We start from the raw sequence: 11,306 nt of genomic DNA, 5'->3' as shown, positions 1-11,306 counted from the left end.
TCTGGTGATATGGCACAAATATGTCAGTGGTTTGGCACTGTGGCCTATTATGATGCAACAAATCTACAGCTATGTGCAGGTCATACAAAAAGAGTGTTTAGCCAGTGTGAATGGGAACTGACTTGGTTGTGAGCTAGGACTATATATTCTATGATCACATGTTGACACACATAATGCATCTGGCCCACCAGAGGACACAAAACAGGTCCAATGGACACTTTTGAACTTCCATCCAATCACTGTGCAAACTGTCTTGGCACAGGTCACTTACACCCTAATTATGTGACCTACAGTACTTGGACCAATCCACGTCCATTTCGTATGTCAGAACAGCATCACATACCTGCCAATGTCACAACTCTGAAATGTACACATGAAGATGTCATAGTAAGGTACCTGTATAAAGGACAGAACAATGAGTATAGGCTTAACGTCATACATATGACACACACCAAATAGTAAGCATCTGGAAAACAAAGTACATTGCAATAAATCTAACACAAACAAAGAACATCATTAAGGTGGGGATGCATCAAACGCTATCTCACCAATCAGACTTTGGCTAATCTGAGCAGAGTATCAGCTCCCTTACTGTTTCAAAAACACTAAACTCCACACATTCTCACAGCTAGAGTTCATTGTACAGTCACAGTTATGGCATCACGTGATATACATACTTATAAATACATCCTTTGGAACATTAGTCACCATGGCCCTCATTACAACCCTGGCGGTAAATCCTACTTACTGCTGTGCAGAAGACTGCCAACATACTGTTGTGGCAGCAGAATTCCGCTACAGGTATTACGACCCACAGCTCGGAATCCGCCACAATACAGACACCCACACAAGTCTGCCACACCAAAGGCCAGTGATAAACTGGCGATAACAAAACCGACACCATCACGCCAACAGGAATACACCCACACTATCACGATCCACGAATCAAAGCGCCGGTCTTTCAACCGAGGTAAACCATTGGCGGTGCACACCGCGGCGCTCAAAATACACACACAAATGCAAAACACAACCACATTGAACAATTCGAAATACACACACCTGATACACATACACACAACACACCCACACACTCACACCACTATAAAACACACACCCACATCACCCACAAACCCTTACTACCAGAATTTTGAAACCACGCCAGAGAGAGACACTACCAAAAACAACACCAGCATCCACAGACACACAACACCATCACTTACACAACATCCACACACCTCAAACAACACACACCAACACATCCCCTCACATATCACAACAGACACCACCTCACACATCACCCACACCACATCATGGCACCTCAACGACACCCCAGGTTCTCTGAGGAGGAGCTCAGGGTCATGGTGGAGGAAATCATCGGGGTAGGGCCACAGCTATTCGGATCACAGGTGCAGCAGACATCCATTGCAAGGAAGATGGAGCTATGGCGCAGAATCGTCGACAGGGTGAAAGCAGTGGGACAGCATCCAAGAACACGGGATGACATCAGGAAGAGGTGGAACGACCTGCGGGGGAAGGTTCGTTTGGTGGTCTCCAGACACCAGATTGCTGTACAGAGGACTGGCGGTAGACCCCCACCTCCTCCCCCACAACTAACAACAAGGGAGGAGCAAGTCTTAGCTATACTGCATCATGAACGCCTCGCAGGAGTAGCAGGAGGACTGGACTTTGGTAAGGCAAATCTTTACTACTATATACCCCCCACCCTACCTGCATGCCATCACATACTCCCACCCTTACCCTCACACCCTTCACGCCAACAACCCACAGATACCCTACCAACACAACCCACACATCCCAAAACCAAGCCCTGCATGTAACACAAATGCATGGACACCCATCACCCAAACATGTCCAGGAGAGAGACTCACTCATGCCCCAAAATCACCAATCACGCAAGGACCAAGCCAATAATGCAAGCACTGGAGTACAGGGTCACTCACCCATTGCACACAATGGCACACACAGATATAATAACTATGCATTTACACCCCAACAGGACCCCTACCCAACATCACCGGACAGGAGGTGCCAGACATATCCAGTCCCCCCACAGAAGAGGCCCACAGTGCTGACAGCAGCTCTGCACATCTGGATCAAGATGACCAGCCCGGCCCATCAGGGACCTCGGGACAGTCGGTTCCCCTGACACTGGCACAAGCCACCACAGAGCCTCCCCCTCAGGAAACACCAGCACAGCACCCACCCAGTGGGCCCATCCCTCTGTCCCCAGGACACATCAATCAGCAGTGTGTCCACCACTACAGGGAACCCAGGCAAACCCACCAACCCAAAAAAATCAGAGACCTGGGGGCAGTGGCAGTGGGCACATGGTTCAGGGGACAGAGGCACAGGATAACAGGGAAGCTGGGAGGACTGCTGTGCGACAGGGGGAGGATAGGCCTAGGGAACCCACTCTCCACGAGGCACTCTCCAACATCATGGGAGCTTACCATCATTCCCAGGAGACGATGGCAACAGTACTGGCCAAGTTTCAGGTGACCCAGCAGCTGCAGGAGGAACACTACCTTGGGATCAGGGAGGACTTAAGTCCATTAACACCACCCTGGTCACCATTGCAGGGGTGCTGGCATACCTCGCCAACACCAGGAGGGACACAGTGGCACAACAAGGAGACCCTGACACTAGCCTGGACGATGAACAGCCCTCCACCTCTGCTGGCGCTAGTTTACAGGTGGCACTGCCACAGGAACAACAGGACACCAGCACCCCACCCCCTGCAGATGGAGAACCACCCCATAAACGGTCCCTGAGATCCAGGAACAAGACAGAGAAAAATGCCTAGAACCCTGCCAGGAAATGAGACCCCTCTGAATGTCACCCTTCTGTCCCACTATGTCACCCTGTCCATCCTTAAACTGCCATTGCTCCACTTCCTATGCCCCTGTGGACAATGCACCTGTGAAACAAATAGACTGGACTCTGCCATGGACATTCCTCCACCATCCCCCCAGCCCTATTTACAACCCCCTCCATTTATTTGCACAGGAATAAACATACTTCAATCACAAAACAATCTGGAGTCAGCCTGTGCTTTCACAAATGTGTAATTGCAACAACTATGGAATATAGCAATCAATTTACTTGTTCACATACCAACGTAACACAGCTGTAGGCCAGCAGTAAATATAGCAGAGGGCACAAAGTGGGATCCAAATCTGTGAAATGGAAAGTCAGAGTGACAAGTCAGGGTCCATACACTAAATGAAAATGACACACTTATGCTAGTTCCAACAATAGAATGAGATGTGGGAAGCAGTGGCATCTTCTTACCTGTGACTCACTGGAAGTATTGCCTGATGATGTTGTATCGGTTGTCAATATCCTCTTCTTCTCCCTCCTCTTCTTCACTGTCCACAGGCTCCACAGCTGCCACAAGACCACCATCTGGCCCATCCTCCTGCAGAAAAGGCACCTGGCATAGCAAAGCCAGGTTGTGCAGCATACAGCAGGCCACGATTATCTGGCACACCTTCTTCGGTAAGTAGCAGAGGGATCCACCTGTCAGATGGAGGCACCGGAATCTGGCCTTCAGGAGGCCGATGGTGCGCTCAATCACCCTCCTAGTTCACCCATGTGCCTCATTGTAGTGTTCATCTGCCCTTGTCCTGGGATTCCTCACTGGGGTCAGTAGCCATGACAGGTTGGGGTAACCAGAGTCACCTGCAAATGTCGAGGGACAACTGTTAGACACACACTAACCCCTAGGGACAGCCCCATACCCAGACACCTATGTCAATTTTATTGGGACATTGACCTCACCTATTAGCCACACACTGTGCCTCTGGAGTTGCCCCATCACATAAGGGATGCTGCTATTCCTCAAAATGTAAGCGTCATGCACAGAGCCAGGATACTTGGCATTGACATGGGAGATGTACTGGTCTGCCAAACACACCATCTGCACATTCATTGAATGGTAGCTCTTCCGGTTTCTGCACCTGTTCATTCCTGTGGGGGGGACAAATGCCACACGTGTCCCATCAATGGAACCAATGATGTTGGGGATATGTCCCAGGGAATAGAAGTCACCTTTACATGTGGGCTAATCCTCCACCTGAGGGAAAACAATGTAGCTGCGCATGTGTTTCAGCAGGGCAGATAACACTCTGGACAACACGTTAGAGAACATTGGCTGGGACATCCCAAACTGTTGTTTGAAAATACTCACTGGTCAGGAAATGGAGTACAGACAGGACCTGAAGTAGAGGGGGGATTCCTGTGGGATGGCGGATAGCTGACATCAGGTCCGGCTCCAACTGGGCACACAGTTCCTGGATTGTTGCACGATCAAGTCTGTATGTGACCAGGATGTTTCTATCTTCCATTGTCGAGAGGTCCACCAGGGGTCTGTACACCGGAGGATGCCGCCATCTCATCACCTGCCCCAGCGGACGTGCCATATGGAGGAGAATAGTGAGCAGAGAGTCATCCAACACTGAAGTATCACAATGTTTAATTTTCAGAAACGTAATAAATCTGCAATGTGCCGGGATTTGTCTATATTCCTGGCCTAGATAGGTGTGACGCAGTTAACATCCATCCCATGTGGCCTCCTGAAATGGCGGCTGCCTGACCTGTAAGGGGGGACAAGGGGATATGAGGTAACTGCGCTGGCGTTCTACACCGTTGCGGTGGGCAGTCGAAGACCGCGGCGCAATTCAGCATTGGTTAACATTGGGCCCTATAGGTCCCAGGAGCCAATGACGATGTACGCCGGCGGTGACGGTACGCACCGCCGCAGACGTGACCGTCATTTTCTGTCTGTTCACTCACTTGATACCTGACCTTCAACAGGAGAGGACCTACACTGCAAGTGCTGCTGTGACCTCAGTCTAGAAGCGACGATGGCTCATGTGTCTGGGGAAAGGGCCCCTGCCTTCACTTCGGAGGAGTTGGAGAAACTAGTGGATGGGGTCCTCCTCCAGTACATGCAACTGTACGGTCCTCCAGACAAACAGGTGAGTACACTTTGAGCATGCTGCATGGGCAATGCCTGTTTTGAGTGGTGTGGACGGAAGATACATGGGGGGCTGAAAGCCTGCATGTGTGGATGGGGAGTGTATGTGCGTCAGGGCAAGGGTAGGAACTGGGGGGCAATGAATATGACGGTCTGGACGGGTAAGTAATTTCTATTTCCCTCTGTACCATTCCTCTAGGTCAGCGCCCACCAGAAGAAGGGTATTTGGCTTGCCATCGCCAAGGACGTCTGGACCCTGGGGGTCTACCACAGACGGAGCACCCACTTTCATAAAAGATGGGAGGACCTGCGCCACTGGAGCAAGAAGACGAATGAGGCCCAGCTGGGGATGGCCTCCCAACGTGGGAGGGGTGCCCGTCGCACCATGACCCCCCTGATGTTCCCGATCCTGGCAGTGGCGTGTCCGGAGTTGGATGGGCACTTGAGGGCATCACAGCAGCCACAAGGGGGTGAGTACACTCTCATTCAGCTGACTCTGTGTGCATTACGAGGTGTCTGGGTGGGGGAGGTGGGCAGTGGGTTTCCCTAGGCCAGGGTGAAGTTTGTAGGCAAGGTCCCTTGTGAGGCAGGCTATGTGGCACCCCAACCCCAATAGTTGTAAGAGCCATCTACATCTAGTCAGGCTCCCGTGACTTCCAGGTGTGCAGCAATTGGTGTTAGGCCTCGTACCCCATGGTCCGGTTAGATTTCTAGGAACTGCTAGTGCATGGCTTAGTGCAAAGGGCTGCTCCCTGTGTGTTGTGTCCGCCAACGGTAGTGGTGTTGCATGCACTGAAAATGTCATTCTTCTGTCTCCCCCCCCCCTTTTTGTGGTCCCCCTGTTCTTGTGTGCAATAGCATCATCAGGCGGAGGAGCATTGGCACCGAAGCAGGAAGGAGCTGCAACCCACTTGGCCCTGGAGGGTGAAACAACAGAGTCTGAAGCCACCAGTGGGACGGAGGGTGAGGGGAGCTCCACAGCGGGGACAGGAGCAGACAGCAGTGACAGTGACTCCTCCTCTGATGGGAGCTCCCTTGCGGTGGAGGGCACCTCTGTGCCCACCGCATCAACAGGTACAGCCGCTACCCCCCCTACCAGCACCGCCCTCCCAGCAGCCCCTCAGCATGTGTACCGTGCCCGCTCACAGTGGTGCCAGCAACTGCAGGGTCATGGAGTGCGCCACCCATCAGTGCTGCCAGTGTGCCACATAGTAAGGGCAAGGTCATTCCACCACCTGCCAAGGTGAAAAAGGAGGGAGACGCCTAAAGTACCATCCACCAAGGGCTCAGCAAAAACCAAAGGGGATAGTGGCAAGACAACCGCAGCACCATCAAAGCTGGGGAAGGGCCAAAAGCTGAAGAGCAGGTCAGGAGAGGGCAGGGTGGCACCGACTGAGGGACCAGTGTCACACTTTCTGTCCAAGACCACGCCAACCTGCAGGACGGCGAACACCGCTAGCTGCCCTGCCACCACAACCGCCACCTGCACCGTCACCTTTACCGCCCCTGGCATGACTACAGCCTCAGCGACAGTCCCCACCCTCTTCCCTAGTGGGCAGCCGTCCGAGGCTGCAGGAAATGTCCTGCTGTGTCCCTCTGAAGGTGCTGACCCATGCACTGCCGCAAGCATCGCAGCAAGCACCGCCACAACAGACACTGCCGCAAGCACCGCCACCGGCCCCGCGGCATTCTCGGACACAGGCACCACCACTGACATGGCTACCATCCCCAGTGGTCAGTCGTCTGAGGCTGGAGGAGAGTTCCTGGACCCTGGGCAGCTTCCATGAAGCATTTCTTCCATCACTGTTTACACCTGCAGGTGGAAGGCGCAGCAGTGTGGGGTATGTCGCTGCCTCCATGGCGTATCATGCTACCTGAACCTCGACAAATCTCGTGGCATGCACATCCAGGTGAGGGAAATGTACCGGCCACACTGCAAGTGGAGCACTCTGGGCACCAAGCCCCCTTCAGAACCATTGGAGAGATACATCTACTACCACTGTCCTTGACAGGATGAAGCACTCTGGGCACCAGGCCCCCTCCAGAACCAGTGGAGAAAAACATCCACTAACTCTGTCCTTGGCAGGATGAAGCACTCTGGGCACCAGGGCCCTCCAGAACCAGTGAAGAGATACATCCACTACCTCTGTCCTTGGCAGTATGAAGCACTCTGGGCACCAGGCCCCCTCCAGAACCAGTGGAGAAAGACATCCACTACCTCTGTTCTTGGCAGGATGAAGCACTCTGGGCACCTGGCCCCCTGCAGAACCAGTGGAGAATGACATCCACTTGAGAGACTGTGGCTTTGCACTCCCCAGGATAAAGCAGTGGGCAAACCACCCACTGGAATGACTTGAGAGACTGTGGCTTTGCACTCCCCAGGATAAAGCAGTGGGCAAACCACCCACCTGATTTTTATTGATTACAATCGTTACAATCATTTCCTTTTGTCCTTGCGTTCTTCCAGGGGGTGGGGAGGTTTATATATAATGTTTCTGCATTTATTTGTGTGTATGGTGTTGTGGATGAGGGTGGGGTTGGGGGTATTGCGTGTTGCGTGTGTGTGTCACTCTCTTTTCCCTCCCCCCACCGCTGTGTTGTAGGTGCAGTACTCACTGTGGTCGTCGATGGCTTCTTTGCTGCTCCTGATACAAGAGGAGGACGACCAGCATTGGTAACACCTGTAGTTAGGGCTCCATGGTGTCCTGGTTCCTTGTTGGGTGTCACACATTACACCCAATACACATCACAGCTCTCACCTATAGAAGGGTCAAATGTGACAACCATGGTTGTCAACACATGTGTCCACAACAAGGATTCGGATAACACCCAACAGCCTACTGCGCAGTTGCCCCTCAAAATGAAAGTCTTTTCTGACTGCCAAAAATACCGTCCGCGGATGGTAGACCATGCTTCACTGTCATATGCCTTCTGTGCCCTGCAACACACTACACTAGTGGTTGTGTAGGCAGACCTACACAACAAGACAGACTGACTATGGTTATGATGATCCTAAACATATGTTGTTGCTGCAATGCATTTAACAGGTCATATACAGTATTTCAAATCGCCAAAATGGCGGATGCCTAACCTACTCCACTTAACATCAGGAACCACGCGCATCTGCCGACGGAAGTCATCCACGTGGTGTGTGGTAGCAACAGCGGTGCACACAGCCATAGGTTAACGTTGTTGCCTGTGGCAGTTGTGGTCCAATGGCTGTGTCTGTTGGTGGTGATGACCTCGTACGTGGCATACGTGTACACCACATTGTGCAAAAGCAGTCACCTGACTCCATGCACTGCTGCCAGCAACACCTCTACCACTTCAGCTTCTAGGAGAAATTATGTCACACCCAGCAGTTGAGAGGGCCCCTGCCTTCTCTCCAGAGGAGATGGAAAGAGTTGTGAGCGATGTCCTTCCTCTGTATGGTCAGTTCTATGGCTCACCAGAGGAGCAGGTAAGTACCTCATAGGCACAATTGACTCTGTTCAACACCATCATTTTCCTCCCCTCAGGCCACAATGTGCCCCTGTATGCCAGCTAGATTTATTGTGTGCCTGTTGTTGCAGCTCATGTGGTATCAATGGGATGTACATGGTGCATGTACTGGAGGCCAGTACTATGTGTTGTGTTTATTTACATTGTGTTGTGTGATGTTTTTGGAGGCCCTAGATCCTCCTTATGTTGGAAGAACATTACTAGGCAATGAGACTTTACTGCCATACAATGACATTTCTTTGTTTATGATGGTTGTGCATGTTAAACAACATGTGTATGCATGGCAGCATGAGCTGTGTCTTCTCTGAGTTGATGGAGGATCTTGTAAGCAATTTGTATTGTGCCACTGATCTTTCACCCCATATCTAGCCTTGCCAAACTGTTGTTTCGGAAGGCATAACATAACTCCTGTGCCCTTTAGGCTGCCAACCAAGCCACATGCCATGTTGCTGATGGCCACATGGTGTACTGTAATGCATGGAAGTGATGGAAATGTGAGTGTCATGTATGTTCTGTATGCTCAGCCTGCAGAGGCCAGGGCCTGTCAAATGTATCTCCAAGTATGGGACATACCCCAGACTGTGGGAGAGTCACTGTGGCAATGGAACTGTGGCATTGTGCCCACTCCCTGTAGAGCTGCAGATCATGTCATCAGGCCATATGAGGCTCTTATGACAAATTTGGCCTGAATGCCTCAGTCCATTGACTAAATTATGAATGGGTACTGAGGTAAATCCCTAAAGTAGTCCATATGTACATTTTGCATCATTCTTAATGTATGTCTTTGACTAATGACATGCCCCTTACTATCACAGCTCTGTTGTCACCTTCACATAAATACAATTTGTCCTGTATAAGTGTATTGCACTAATGCCAATCCCACAGTGCAGACAGTGTGCAGATTCCTGGGCAGCCATGACATGCCGTGACTCAGAAGCATGGCTACATAGCAGAAATTAAACAAAACATACCTTTTTGTGTGCTGAATGCCATCTCTGTATGTTAGAAACATTTGATCAAAGGTGTGTTCTGTGGTACAGGTACATACTACAGAAACCTACCCTGAAGTATAATGAGTCTGCATTTGGTAGGCCACATGTCAACACATGCACAGGGAAGACACCTTCCGTACCCACCATGCCAGACCTTCCATTGGCACTCAAATGTAAGGGTAAAATCTGTACTATGGTAGATGCCTGTAGGGACTATGGGCCTCATTATGACCCTGGCGGTAGAGAACCGCCAGGGCCAACGGGGACGGGAGCTCCGCCGACAGGCCGGCGGTGCTCCCTTGGGCATTCTGACCGCGGCGCTTTGGCCGCGGTCAGAAAGGGAAAACCGGCGGTCTCCCGCCGGTTTTCCACTGCCCCTAAGAATCCTCCAAGGCGGCGCAGCTCGCTGCGCCGCCGAGGGGATTCTGACAATCCTTACCGCCATCCTGTTCCTGGCGGCTCGCCCGCCAGTAACAGGATGGCGGTAAGGATTGTCGTGGGGCCCCTGGGGGCCCCTGCAGTGCCCATGCCAATGGCATGGGCACTGCAGGGGCCCCCGTAAGAGGGCCCCGCTAGTATTTCTCTGTCTGCGTAGCAGACAGTGAAATACGCGACGGGTGCAGTAGCACCCGTCGCACCTTCCCACTCCGCCGGCTCGATTACGAGCCGGCGTCGTCGTGGGAAGGGAGTTTTTCCCTGGGCTGGCGGGCGGTCTTTTGGAGACCGCCCGCCAGCCCAGGGAAAAACTCATTATACCCTCCGCGGACTTTTGACCGCGGAGCGGTATTATGGAGGGCTGAATTCTGGCGGGCGGCCTCCGCCGCCCGCCAGAATCAGAATGAGGGCCTATATGCATTGAGTCAATGTTGCAGAGTGTAAATGTGTTTGTCCTGTCAGTCCTTAGGACTTTAACCTTTAGAAGCCACATTGGTGTGTAGTGTTTCAGTGTGGCCCATATCAGCACATGTTGCTGGAGCATGCGATACTTGATGTCCGTAGGCTTGGTTAGTCACTGTAGGCCATGAGCAGGGTAGTAGGTTAGTCTGCAGATTACTCCAAAAGTGTTTAGTCATGTCCCTGCCTGTACTTATCGGCATGTGTTCTTTACCCTTGTGGTGTGTTGACAAATTACCCATTTTGTGCATGGTGTTTCTGACATGTGTGTGACACAATCATTTGTGCAAAAACATGTGTTTGTAATCGTTTGATATGTCTCTTGCATCCATACAGGTCAATGCCCATCAGAAAAAGAGGATTTGGAGAGTCATCGCCCGGAAGCTGTGGACCCTGGGGGTCCATTGCTGGCAGAGCACCCACTGCTGGAAGAAGTGGGAGGACCTGAGATGCTGGGCCCAAAACATCACAGAGGTACAGCTGGGGCTGTCCTCCCAACATGGGCGGGGTTCATGATCCGTTAGGTACCTGCCTGCCCATTTGATTACCTTTCCTGTGAAGGTTCCCTGGCAATGATTGGAGTCAAGGTTGGGCAGAGTACTGTGAATGGACTAATTAGGACTGGGCAATGGCCTTCGACGTATGTCATTTGAAGGTATCAAACTTAAGCTGTTGTTTTGTTGGGTAAACAATTGTCCTGCCATTGCTTTTCTACCTTTCTATTCATCCTGAGTAACTTGTGTTGTATGTCTACAGTTGTGTGTGTTTCACTCTGATTGTTGATCCATTTGCTGTTGTTCGCAATATCTGACTTTGTGGGCATTGATGGTGTCAAGGGTATATGTTCACTGTATGGATAAGTGTTTGTTAATCCAACTGGGGTGTCATTGCATTGTGTTATGTATGCTATGGTAATTATT

Source organism: Pleurodeles waltl, chromosome 4_2, assembly GCF_031143425.1.
Source record: "Pleurodeles waltl isolate 20211129_DDA chromosome 4_2, aPleWal1.hap1.20221129, whole genome shotgun sequence".
NCBI lineage: Eukaryota > Metazoa > Chordata > Amphibia > Caudata > Salamandridae > Pleurodeles > Pleurodeles waltl.
The sequence above is the reverse complement of the archived record's forward strand: the minus strand, read 5'-3'. Positions refer to the sequence as shown.